The sequence below is a fragment of the Sebastes fasciatus genome, chromosome 12 (assembly GCF_043250625.1).
Source record: "Sebastes fasciatus isolate fSebFas1 chromosome 12, fSebFas1.pri, whole genome shotgun sequence".
Lineage (NCBI taxonomy): Eukaryota > Metazoa > Chordata > Actinopteri > Perciformes > Sebastidae > Sebastes > Sebastes fasciatus.
In genome coordinates, this window is record NC_133806.1 from 30,341,542 (window position 1) to 30,356,438 (window position 14,897).

Sequence of the window (14,897 nt, forward strand, 5' to 3'; positions counted from 1 at the left end):
CGTTGGCTTAGAATGAGTCCTTCATATCTACATAGGGAGCGGGTCCTCTTCACGGAGTCCGCCATGTTACACCGCCATGTTTCTACAGTAGCCCAGAATGGACAAACCAAACACTGGCTCTACAGAGAGCCTTTGACGTTTTTACGTTACTCGAAGGCCACCGTACATGTCTGAAACACTTGTGAAACTGCTGCGTTACCACGGTTTTGCACTCGGCCGCTCACGTTACCACAGTCTTGGAAAGGGAGGAGTGAGTGGAGGGGTACACAATTAGATGTCACCAAATCCTACACAATGTACCTATAAAGAGAAGTAAGTTTATTAAAAAAATATTTATGATATATTTATTTATTTGACGAAACACTTGTTTCACACCTTTTGGGTAGGCTTGTGTTGAATTGTAACAAATGGCAGCCCCCTTCAAACTGTTGTTTCTTTTATTGCTAGTCTAGTCTACCTCCGCAATTTAGTCACCACTCAACTGAATTTATCGTGTAACTTTGGCATCCTAGGTTTGAAAATGATCTGGGATTAAAAGTAAAAATAATAAAAGATCTGTATTCTGTAGAAACAAATTAAAATGTTTATCTACCGTTAGATGTACTGCTCCTAAACATCCATTTGCCCCCTGAAGGCTAAAACAGGTCACAGTGTCAAAAGGCTCATTTGAAGATCAGGGCCTGCTATAATTTTCACACTTCCCCACGTGCTGGCTAATTGGCCATAATTGCCTAATTAACTGGTCAGTGATTCCATTTTAATTATTTAGGTTGTTTTCTCTTCCCGCTCCTTCACTTTCATCCACGTTGTTAGATATAAAGACAGGGCCTGTTTGGAGTGTCATGTTCAATAAAGTGGGCTGCGATGGGACCCAATTAATATCATGAGCTGAACCCTCACACAGACGAGAAAAACTGGAACCTAACGGGGACATTTCCTCGGGACATAATTTAATCTGATTACATCAGCTTTAATTTGAGCAATGCTGCCTGCAGGGTATAAATTTGTCTTGAAGGTATGCATGTTAAACTAAGCAAAGTCTTAAATCACTAAACATCCTCTGATCTTAAAGTACTCACCTGTAAATGTCCTCGTGTCAGCAGGTAACATGAGTTCTGAAACATTAGATACATCATTAATTTGATCCAGATGTTGTTTGAACCAATGAAACATTATTAGAAATACTGTAGCAGTTCATATAAAAAAAGGTCCAGTTCAATTAAATCACAAAAAATATATATATTTCCCCACTTACACACCATCTGTATCTAGACAACACATCTGATATATCTGGTTTTATAGGCCAGTGTTTTGGGATATCAAGCTCTGAGTCATCTGCCCTCTGTGGACTATAAATAGAGTAATACTGCAGATTTTTTTAAAAGCCATTTTTTTATACAACATCCCATTCCCCTTTCTTGTATTGGTGTGGAAGCAGAAGTCTCACTATGGACATTTCAAAAGCTATAGGCGAATACAATTAAAACTAACTACATGGCTATATACAACCAACTGAGAAAAAGCTGTGATCAGGGTGAACCCATACTTACCTACATTAAATACTGTTAGTTTGCTGTAAATGTTGCTCAAAACTGAGCTTCTAAAAGAATTATAAAAAAATCCCAATACAAATATACAATAAAAGGCCAGTTGTTACTGTAAGTGGTAATAATATACAGTCATTCATTTATTTTCCATATGTGCTGGCTCCTATTGGGTGTCGTAGGGACAGTTGGAGCTTATCCCATCATGCACTGGTTTGAAGGCTGGCAAACATTATCAATCAACACCTTATCATCCCAACTCTTCACACATCGATGCTTTGTTACGCCCTACCTTGGCATCACTTTATTTTTCTGCAACAAAACACTATAGTTAGGTTTAGGAAAGAAATTAGGGCTGTCAAAGATAACGCAAAAATAATGCATTAACGCAAATTTTTTATGCTAAATGCAGTACCTGTGAGGGTTTCTGGAAAATATTCGTCATTGTTTTGTGTCGTTAATTGATTTCAAATAATAAATATATACATACATTTGCATAAAACAAGCATATTTGCCCACTGCCATGTTGATAAGAGTAATAAATACTTGACATATCTCCCTTTATCATACATTTTGAACTGACAAAAAAAAAATTGCAATTAATTTGCGATTAATCGCTATTACAATTTTTAGGCAAATATACATAGACTTTTCTGTATACTTGTCAGTATGAGTCAAGTATACTTAGACTTTTCTGTATACTTGTCAGTGTGAGCCAAGTACACTTAGACTTTTCTGTATACTTGTCAGTATGAGCCAAGTATACTTAGATTTTTCTGTATACTTGTCAGTAATAGGCCAAGTATACTTAGACTTTTTTGTATACTTGTCAGTATTAGCCAAGTATACTTAAACTTTTTTGAGACTTGTCAGTATGAGCCAAGTACTGTATACTTATGTATACTTTTGTTAAGTACATAAAAAGTAAACTGAACGTATACTCTCTTATTTTAAGTGTAAAAGAAGTATACTAATAGCACAGTTGAATAAACTTCTTGTTGGTTAGGGTAAGACTCAAACCCAGGACCTTGTTATTGGTCATGTTACCATAAAAACTTGCTTGTGCATTACCGTACACGCTGATCCCATACTGTTTCAGGCAATGATCAGTCCAGAAGTGTTTGAGGTTTGTATGAATGCTCTTAAGCTGTATTTCCAGGTCTGAACAGTCCTCGCATCTTTTAATCCCCCCACCTCTCTGTCTGTCACTTTGATGGCCTAATAGCTCTTCTCTTTCTTGGTAGTCTTACGAGTATCTCTGCGCTGTAGACCTTCGGATCATATTACCCAAGGCTAGTCCAGACTCTTGAAATTGTAACCTTATGATCCTCCAGGCCAAACTTAATGGGATACCAGAGTCCCAACCCGCCCCAACCAGCCCAGTGGATTAGTGCTACTCGGATCCGATTACATCCAGGCCCGTCACGGAGGCCCTTCAGACCAACTAACTGCAAATCTGAGGCGGCACCTCTGGGCCCAAGACCTGCCTGAGTTTACCCATAGCCTCGGGTCATGTGGCCTCACTGACCAGCCTCGGTGGCCCTCGGGGAACTGAAACAGCAGCAGCAGAGCGGGAGAGAAAGGCTGACCGACCCAGAAAGACCAGCATGGTCAGACACATGATGGCCCCTCCCCGTTTTCTGTGGACAAAGATCTGAACTAAAGAACATCTGGAGGGCATCGCTGCAGGCAGCAAGAGGTCTGTCTTTGGCTGAAGTGAGGCTGGTCAGCACATGAAGGGAAACAAATGAGAGAGAGAGAGAGAGAGGCAGAAATAGACAGACATGGAAAAGATAAAGAGAGAGAGATAAAGTACTTGGTTGTGTCGTAAAAAAGTCAAAATCTGTATCCTGACTTTTAGCATAGATCAAGCTCCAAAAACGTTGAATCTTACAATTCCCATAATGCATCATGAGAGCATCTCTTCATTAGACAGTAATGCAGAATTCACACCACAGTGGCGAATTGCGGCCTGCGGCAAACAAACAAACAAACAAAAGTTGGGAAAAGTTTAACTTTTAGCAGCAAAGTGCAGCCAGAGAGGACACTCTCTCAGTCAGATCCTGTGACTCGTGTGACATGTTGACCTATTGTTACAAAGAATATCTTCCCGCCTGAAACACATGAAAACGCCTCCCGGCCGCAGAAAAACATAGTTATTGCGGCAAGCCGCACTTTGACGCTGCCTGGTGTGAATTCAGCTTAAAGCTTCAGTAGGTACAACGTTTTTGGCATCATTGGGCAAAAATTCCACAATAACCTTTCAGCATATTGTAATTCAAGTGCTCTGAGAGAAGACTTATTTATTTTATTTATTTAAAAAGGATCCCCATTAGCTGATACCAATGGCACCAGCTAGTCTTCCTGGGGTCCGAAATCATGTACATTAATTTATCACATACATACTATATACAACATCACATTTGTGTTACACTAATAACACTCAAATTTTCAAACATATATAAATTTCAAATTTCAAATTTCAAATTCATACACAAATCTTCCACAATTTTTTTTTTTTTTTTTTTTTTTTTTTTTTGTTTAGCCTCAAGGCCCATCATCAGGGAAAAAGGAACAAAGAAAACAAAGAAAACCATACATGACCAACACTGGACTATCGATCAGCTGTTTAAGTAATGTATTCGTAGATGGTATAGGTAGACTTAGACTTCTGCACCTCCTCATAGCTTTGTTTTCATGCTTTAGAAAATCTAGCCCGTGACGGGAGACTTTGACCAATCACAGGTCATTTCAGAGAGAGAGAGAGAGCGTTCCTATTGGCTGTGCTCCAGCTGGTGGGCGGTGCTTGGTATTTCCTCAACTGATCTCAACATGGCTGCCGGGTCACAAACTTTCTCATTTTACAGCCAAACAGTACACTACAAGATGTTTCTGAAAACATTTGAGGCGAGAAATAGGCATTGAGGAGCCATTAAGAGCACCGGAGGACACAGAGGCACATGATTTTTTTCAGATTACCTGTCTCATGCACTACTGTAAGGATATAGTTTGATAAAAAATAACTTTTTTTTAATCATATTTGCTTCATTTCAACCCACTTTAATGAGAACACGTAGCCCTTGTTTCAAATGTAAAAATTATGAGTAGTTTCTGTGGCCAAAAACAAACAGTTCTTCTTTACAATATATCAAATATATCTGTATATGTGGCATTCTGAATGTTCACAGCCAGATACTGTATGTACTATATATCTATGCCACAAAAGTGGATTTAGCTTTGGACCTTCAGGACAACCTGTCTGAAGCTCAACAGCTGAGCAGCAGCAACATCCACGAGACACTACCGTACTACAATATGGCTTTGAATAGGCTCAGCGTACAAACAAGGACAAATCAGAGCAGCCACTTGGTTAGAGAGAACAAAAGATGTATTAACAGAGTGTGGAGACAGAGGGATGTGGCTGAGGCTCTTTATTGCGCATGAGAGGAAACAGAGGCAAATATCTGAGCCTAATCGCAAAACCCACTTAAAGAACAGTGTCAAAAGAATTAGGTCCATACCATCAGAGCTCAGCATAATGGAAGCTAACAAGTTGACAGGGAACTAGTGAATTTGTGGTGGGCATGCAGCGGCTGAGATATCCGGCAAAACTTGTATGTTGACTAGTCTTTTATCTGATTGGATTACTGTTACTTAGACCACATGCAGTCGAGCGTGAGTAACACAAAGCTCTTTTTTTTAGATTCACTCCCTCTCTCTCTGTCGTTTTGTTCAAGATCCTGGTGGGTGGAGGTGATGGATGGATGGATGTAGACTCACTGACCTAAATGAAGGACATTTCCACACTCGTGTATGTCATTTAAAGGACGTATAGGCCTCATTTGGAACGTACAGGACGATTATATCTCTGATTTCGGTGCCCAGAGGCTCATACGAGGGGCGCAATCAACATGAGGGTTAAATGCATTAGTGAGCCGATGCAGAACATTTTAAAAGCTAGCAAATCAATGCTGTGCGTCATCTAATCTATTTCAAGTTGGCTAACATGTCTAATCATGAATGTATACAGTTATTGAAAATTAGTGTATCCAAACAACATCCACTGTGAAAATAGTATTGATAAGAGCACCTGCAGTTTGAGAACCAGTCAAAAAAAGAAAGAAGAAAAAAATATGTTTGAGGTTACACTCGATATACTTTCACTGCTGCAACCTTTCATTTGGAATACACTCCCACCTTTCAACAGATAAAGCTTTTTTTTTTTTTGAAAGCCTATTCATCAGCTTTGTCATTGTGAGAAAACATGGTGATGCTAGACTGCGTTTTCAATTAGGTTGCTCGCTGTTTACAGGTATTGTGCTCGGGGCTGTTGGGCCAGCGTAGCCTGGCCTCCAGGCCATTGTGCCTGTCAACAATAGATAATGAGCTATCCACCCATATGCAGCCAGCATAAGACGGATACACTTATACACGCACACAGTATGATTTTACCAAGACAGGGACACAAACACTCAGGCAGTGTTGTTCTCAGTTGTCATTGATCGATCTATTCTGTTTGCTTTTTTTTTTTTTTTTACTGAAAAAATCTGACCTGAACTGCAGGCCGAGCGTTTGGCGGGGAGATTCGGGTTTGGAGTGGAGGAAAGCACAGGGAGCATTCAACACAAGGTCAAGAGCCTGATCAGGTGCTCTTTACAGGCCTGTGAGACATTCAATGACCAGCACAACAGATGACTATTTTAAAACAACCTTTGAGGTATAAAAGTGGTTACCTCAGGCTCTATGTTTGCAGCTTATATTGTAGAATTTATTGTAGCTCTGCTGTATACTCCAAAGCAGTCTGAATTATAAATTAAACCTTTATTAACTTTTTGGCCAAGATAAGTTAAGTATGGCTAGCTAGCTAGCTAGCTAGCTAGCAGACAGCTGGCTGGTTAGCTGTTGGGCTGGTTCCGCCACGCTTAGGTGCTGCACTGGTTACGGAAAATGAGCCGAACAGCGGCTGGTGACCGGCAGCAGCGCCGGGTCTAAACGGTCCCTCCTCCTGGGGACAAGCTAACTAGCTAACTAGTCAGCCATTTGACTCTATGGGAGATGCTTCTGTTCTCTTCCTGGGCGAGCTGCGACCACACACTTTACCTCCCCACTGAGGTGTGTTCTGTTGTCACCGTAACAACTAACAACAATCGCCATTTTCTTTTGTACTAGTCAAATTACCACAGCAAATGGTTAAATGACCCTTCTCCTCCTATTTTATTTCTATGGAAACAACAGATTTCTAGCAGAGAGCCTCTGCTAAAAATCTCTGCTGCTTCGATTTCGATTAATCTTTTTTTTTTCAACTCTATCTCTTGTAAGTCCCCCACCTTAATCACTCGAGTGCACCTTTAACATGCAACCATTTGTTATTTTTCAAACAAGAGAAACTGCTTCGCCCAGCCTTCAGCATAATTTTCATCATCTTTGCACCAGATTGTCAGAACAGTGTGTGACGGTGACACGGTACAGGGCACTGTCACACACTGATCAAAAGGAAAAAAATACAGGTTCTTTAATTCATCTGTCAGGTGGACAAACTCAGGTGGACCCTTGAGCAGTTAAAGAGATAACACAGCAGGCGGATTTACATGCCGCAACTGATGCAAAAGAAGGGGGCCTCCTCACTCATCGTGACCACATCAAAGGGAACCTGGTTATTAATGGGCGGGGGCAGCGCTGAAGGCCGCATTACCATCACACACACACATACCTCGCTGTCCTCATTCATAATCAGCAACAAACACTCTCAACATACGTACGGCAGCACGGACACACACACCGCTAGCTAAGAGGGACAAAATACTTTCCATATACGCTCAACAACCAGAAGCTGTTGCTGCCTCTCACAACTAATTGGGCAACTTATTGAGCTCAAGATGCAATATGCATGTTAACTTAATGGGTTATGTCTGGTTTCAGGAAAAAAAGGGAAATGCTTTGATGTTCACAAAACTTGGCAGTAAATCAGTGGCAGCAAACAATTACAGAATTAATGAAGATCCAGAAACAATGACCACGGCTATTGTTGCAAATACATGCATGTTAATACCTTAAAACGCATGCATGTTAAATGCGATTTCAGACAATGGAGTGCCTCGGAGCATATTCAGGCTTATTACTGGTCATGAGTGCCTCAAGTGTGATGGTGGGCTTACCTTGCTTTGTCAATCAATCAGTTCAGTTTATTTTGGAACATACTTGTCGAGGATCTAATTCAGACTTTAAGAACATCCATATATCACACACAATACAAATTATATAAAAGGCACATACACGCAGGCAAACACATTACATAAACTAATAATAATGCTTTGTTTATAGGCTTAGTATTTTTTCTACCTTCTTTCTTATTGCTGATGAGTAGTTATATAAAGCTTTTACACATAAAATAATAAAAGTAATGTACCATGATAGACTAAAAACAGTACTGATCTTTCAGCCAAAGCAACATCGCAGTTGTATTTAATTCCCAAAAGGGATCCAAGATGTCTTAAAAATATAAATAACATGGGCAAAATTTGAACCATGCACACTTGTTTTGAGTGTACATATAATCAACCAAAATCTGCTCATATTAATACCCAGTGTGGGAAAATATATTGTGGACTGCAAATGTCCCGATCCAGGGTCATTAAATAATGTCTTTGGACTGACTTGTTTGCATGGTGGAGCAGAAGTGAAGGATTTAGGTCACATGCAAATGTCTTGCTTGTAATATTTTCAGCATGTGTTGATCCATCTGGAGCTCGCAGCAGAATAATAAGCACAAGCCTGGCTAGCATGTGCCGACATTCAAAAGGCGGCAAAGACATGCTCAACAGCTAAAGGCAACGTGCCGTGTAGCTCAACTAAACTAGGCTAAAACATGTTAAATTTCCATACTTTTGAATTATTAGATAGATGAACTGTATCCTTGCCTTAAAAAAGCAAATATTTGGACCGGTCACTTGTTGAATTTTGCCTGAAATAAAGGTTCAACTCAACAAACCGACACACAAATGCTACAAAGTGGCCTATTATAGTATAACATTGTTTTTCCAGTGATGAGCGCTGCAGGGAATGATGTCTGTGCGCCCCTGCGTTGCAACTAAAATTAATTAAACACGACTTTTGGTCGTGATCACACATGTCACGTTAGATTTCAGGGCAAGAATCCCCCGCGCTGAGTGCAAGGCATTGGCGCCCCTGCTTGATAATCTGCGCGTGGTACCCGCCCGAGAAACAACAGGCTGTCTGAAACCTGTGCCCACCATTGCCTCTCAGGCTAAAACCTGTGCGACGTGCAGGCCTCACGAACTGTCTGCGAAACAGAGGCGTCTCTTTAAATTACCCGCAGAATCATTCACGAGAACAGCAGCAACGGTATGAAGCTGCTGAACAAAGGTGGTTTCTTGATAATTGTCCTCATTCAGTCCACCACCAGCCAGGCAGGGCGCTGAATTTGCTGAGAAAATAAAGGTCACTTAGTGTAAAACCTTGTGTTGTGTCACACCATAAATAGTAGTAAAAAGTACTTACTTTCGGTTATTTTATATACAGCAGAGAAATATGTTGCATAAAATAAAGGAAAAAGTAATTAAATAAATGCTATATATGATGTCAGTTTTATTAATGCCTTTTGTTTACTGACTGGTCACCATAAAGAGGTCAGAGGTCAGGGTTAAAGCTCATAAATGCTGCTCAGGCATACTTCAGCTAGGTGAAACAGTGTCTACACCATGCTACGCTAAAGGACCAAAGGACTAAAGTATATGATTAAAAAAAGTTATGTTTATAAAACGGTCACTATATCCTGACAGCAGTACATGAGACAGGTAATCTGAAAAAAAGCATGTGCCTCTGGTGTCTTCCGGTGCACCTAATGGCATCTGCAAGATTTCACAGACCGGAGGAAAAAACAACCAATCAGAGCCGAGCTGGAGCTTTGTGACCCGGCAGCCATGTTGAGAACAGTTGAGGAAATACCAAGCACCGCCCACCAGCCTGAGCAAAACGTTCTCATTTCACAGCTAAACAGTACACTACAAGATGATACTGAAAATATTGGAGGCGAGAAATAGGCGATAACGTAACATAAATATTAATTCATATTTGCTCAGCGCTGCCTAGTTTGACCGTTTGATCGGAGTTCGCGAGTGATTGACAGCTGCCTCTGTTGAATGAACAGCCAATAAAAACACAATTTTTGCCCAATGACGCCAAAAACGTTCAGCCTCCTGCGCCGCTATAATTTGCCACTTCAGCTTGAAGGAATATTGCAGATATACTGATTTAGGTGCTACTCTGACTATAATTTATAATATTTTACTCCTTTATGTGATACTCTTCACTTGTAGTGGCTGAAATTTGCAGGTCTATAAAGAAGAGCAAACTCCTTTCAAACACCAGCAGAGGGTGCTCTAACATATTGTTTGGGCTGAGATCAGTAGAAAGGCCCTAAAAGGCACTATGATGCAATATTTGTGAAAATAATGATTTGAATGCACAGATTTGTCCATTATCATTAAAATGAGAAAGTTTGTGACCCGGCAGCCATGTTGAGATCAGTTGAGGAAACACCAAGCACCGCCCACCAGCCGGAGCACACTTTCTCATTTTACAGCTGTTAGTTAGTTAGTTGTATATTAAGCTTTTAGAGGTGTACATACAATATATACCATATTTTGGATGAAAATTTAGATCTGGAACCTAACACAAAGCCGTCTAGACGTTACACTCCGGTACACTGAGATGATTGAAAACTTAAAGAATGTTGCTGTTCTAAAATATCTTGGTTTAGGTAAAAATGTCTAAATTCATAAATGTTAATCATTTGCTTTGTTTTTCACCTTAAGTCTGAATTTCTCTGTGAGACAGCATCATATATTAATCAGAAATGGCATTTTTTAGTCATGAACAGACCAGTAATATTACCATAATGCCATTTAGCCGATTATAGACATATATAATATCATAATATCCACATAGGCTTTGTCCAATGTACCCATCATCATCTCAGGCTGTATGACGCAGGCTATAATGCCCATTCAATGGCCAAGTCATACAAAGACCATGCAGGAACAATACAGGAGTCTTTACTATTATATGTATATGAAGACGTAACTGGTGAAATTAGCCAGCAAATACAGTGATTTATAGTTTGGTGTATTACTGCATTTATAGTAATTATCTTGTAATGATAGAAGAAAATGTGCTGGTGAGGAGAGATGATAATCATTATTTTTCACCAATGTTCAAATCATAGTGCCTTTTAGGGCCTTTCTACTGATCTCAGCTCAAACAATATGTTAGAGCACCCTCTGTTGGTCTTTTCGAGGAGGTTGCCCTTCTTCATAGACCTGCAAATTTCAGCCACTACAATTGAAGAGAAGTGATGGTTGTTTTCCTCTGGTCTGGCACATGTGTTTTGTCAGATTACCCGTCTCATCCACTACTGTCGGGATAAAGCGACCACTTTATAAAAATAACTTTTCTTTTATCATAAATGATTTGCTCCAATTCTACCCACTGCTGCTTTAAACAAAGAAAAAAATAAATCATGCATTGTGAAAGGAGATAAACAAAAGGGCCAAATGATGTGTCCTGAGAAGAAATAACATGAAGGAACTATGCTGTGGTTACACAAGAATGCAAGCAGGACATGCTGAGTGTGCGGTGGTGGCAGGGCAGATGGGGGAGAGGGGTTTTGGGCTTAATGCCAGACAGGCGACAGGGAGGATGGGTAGACAGGCGACACTCCCTCAGGGGCTGTACTGATTGGCACTGATCACAAGGTCTCGGAAAGGTGCCATTTCATGTGAGACTGTAAACAAGGTCAAAATGATGTGGGGTTACAGCTGCCGATCAACCCCGGCCTGTCTGTGACCAGCAAGGTGCCTCAGAGGGGCTGCAGGGTGAGAGGTGAGGCAGAGATAGAGAGAGGAGATGACACTTCAGCTAAAAGTAACGGATAAATGGTGAAATAGCTAAAAGTAACAGATGGCAACTGTGGAAATAGTTAGCTAAACAATGGCAGAAATAGATTGCTAAATGAACTGTTCATATAGGCCTATAGTTGTCTAAAAGTAATAGATAAATGGTGGAAATAGAACCTAGCTCAAAGTAATGGATTTGGTTAGAATATCTAACTTGACCAAACCAACCTAAACACCGAAAGTTCAATTACATTAAAGAATACCACTTTTATATGATAGTATTAAATAAGATCCAATTAAAAAAATCCATTCAAATTAATACATTTGGAGCATGACTGGTGGTGTTAATGAAGGGATTTGAGATCCTTTGACAGGGCTGTGAGGGAATATGTCTGACAGATAAGGGAGAACATTCCGTATGACAGAAAAAGGAGAACATTTCGTGTGACAGAAAAAGGAGAACATTCCGTATGACAGAAAAAGGAGAACATTCGTATGACAAAAAAAGGAACCAGAACATTTTGTATGACAGAAAAAGGAACCCGAACATTTCGTATGACAGAAAAAGAAGAACATTCCGTAAGACAGAAAAAGGAGAACAATCCGTATGACAGAAAAAGGAACCCGAACATTCCGTATGACAGAAAAAGGAGAACGTTCCGTATGACAGAAAAAGGAAAACGTTCCGTATGACAGAAAAAGGAACCAGAATATTTTGTACAACAGAAAAAAGAACCCGGACATTTCGTATGACAGAAAAAGGAGAACATTCAGTATGTTTCGTATGACAGAAAAAGGAGAACATTCCGTATGACAGAAAAAAAGAGAACGTTCCGTATGACAGAAAAAGGAGAACGTTCCGTATGACAGAAAAAGGAACCCGAACATTCCGTATGACAGAAAAAGGAGAATATTCCGTATGACAGAAAAAGGAGAACATTTTGTATGACAGAAAAAGGAACCCGAACATTCCGTATGACAGAAAAAGGAGAACATTCCGTATGACAGAAAAAGGAACAAGAACATTTAGTATAACAGAAAAAGGAACCCGAACATTTTGTATGACAGAAAAAGGGGAACATTCCGTAAGACAGAAAAAGGAGAACATTCCGTATGACAGAAAAAGGAGAACATTCCGTATGACAGGAAAAGGAAAACGTTCCGTATGACAGAAAAAGGAACCAGAATATTTCGTACATTAGAAAAAGGAACCCAAACATTTCGTATGTCAGAAAAAGGAGAACATTCAGTATGACAGAAAAAGGAGAACGTTCCGTATGACAGAAAAGGAGAACATTCCGTATGACAGAAAAAGGAACCCGAACATTCCGTATGACAGAAAAAGGAGAACGTTCCGTATGACAGAAAAAGGAGAACGTTCCATATGACAGAAAAAGGAAACCAAACATTCCGTATGACAGAAAAAGGAGAACATTTCGTATGACAGAAAAAGGAGAACATTCCGTATGACAGAAAAAGGAGAACATTTCGTATGACAAAAAAAGGAACCCGAACATTCCGTATGACAGAAAAAGGAGAACATTCTGTATGACAGAAAAAGGAACCAGAACATTTCGTGTGTCAGAAAAAGGAGAACATTCTGTATGACAGAAAAAGGAGAACATTCCGTATGACAGAAAAAGGAGAACCTTCCATGTGACAGCTCTGTAACGTCAATAATGCTTAAATTTAACTTTAAGTATAAGATTTCCCTTAGCTAGGCGTAACATTTATTTTAAAGGTCCGATATCGTGCTCATGTTCAGGTTCATACTTGTATTTTGAATTCTACTAGAACATGTTTACATGCTGTAATGTTAAAAAAAACAACTTTATTTTCCTCATACTGTCTGCCTGAATATACTTGTATTTACCCTCTGTCTGAAACACTCCGTTTTAGCGCATTTCAACGGAATTGCATTGCTAGGCAACAGTTTGGGTCCACGTTTCCTTCCTGTCAGCTGATGTTATTTACATACACTGCAACAGGAAATAAACTGGGACACATTTAGAATGTTTACGTTTAAAACCGTGTAATGGTCTAAATATTGTATATTTGTGACATCACAAATGGACAGAAATCCTAACGGCTTGTTTCAAATGCACAATTTCTGAATACGGGCTGTGTGTATTTCTCAGTATTTTGAGCGTTTTGATAGTTTAACAGTATTTATAAAGCATTGAAACCTTCTTCATAATATAAATGACATGAAAATCTCACTTTTTACAATATGGGACCTTTAAATTTAATTCAGACTTGATTCACTTGATCACATGAGTTACTGGTTACCATGGTTACACTTCTCCAACTGGCAAGGAGGCTCTCAGGAAGTGACAACGTAAATTACTGCTCAGTGGTTCCGAAAAGATACATAATACTGTTTATACACACAAAAGTATGTTGAACAATAGCACACATATTGTGTATGTACTTACTTCCTCTTAAATCTTTCCTGTCTCTCTTAATTCTGTAAAGCAGCATTTGTCACATATTATTCCTGATATATGCATACATTACCAAGGTAAAGTGGTTTATGTGTTGGAGTACTGATGTACCATTTATGGCCTAGGCGGCTGACAACTGGATGGTGTTGACATTGAGACATATTGATCATTATGTCAGAGTGGTGGTTGCCCAGGGCTGAATTAAAAGGGAGGGTGAGACTAGGAGGAAAACAAATGTTTGTCTCTCCAAATCATGCCTGAGGCAAGACGCTCAACACTGAATGCTGACTGGTCTGCATGGTTGCTTCTCTATTGATTTCAGACTGGATTGGGCAGCAGCCCAGCCAAGGCCTCTGGTACTGACTGTCTGGCCAGTGATTGATTAATTCATGTAAAATCACCCTCAGTTTAAATCAGACAGTGGAAAGACACAAAATACACTGTTGGCCCATCAGCCAGTTTAATTCACCTGCTGCCTTTATTGTGGCTTGCATGTACACACCACTTATTGTATGTGTGTATGGCTCTGGTTTGTGGGTTACATATACCACAATGAATGCATTTGTTTGCATTGATAGTTGCATGAAAATGAAAATAATGTAGATTGATATTAAATGATAGTACATACTGATTGAGTCTCAATAAGGTTGGTTAGTGCTCAGTGCTTCCGAAAAGAAGCACTGAGCACTAACTAAAATATATCTAAAATCTATCTAAAAACAAAAACAAAACAAACTTTTGCACATAGAGTTGATAACAACGCCATACTAAAATAAACTGGTAATCGTATTGCAATGACAGAAGTTGGCCTCTGGAGAGAGCCAGAGTACCATAAGGTGCATTTCACCTTGCAAGCATTTTCAAGTTGGTTACTCACAGTAAAGCAAATACTGGAAACTGTTCAGACATGCTGAGCAGTGTTACACACTCACAGAATACTAAATAAATAAATAAAAAACACAAAAACAACACTGAATCTATAAGAATGGTATTTC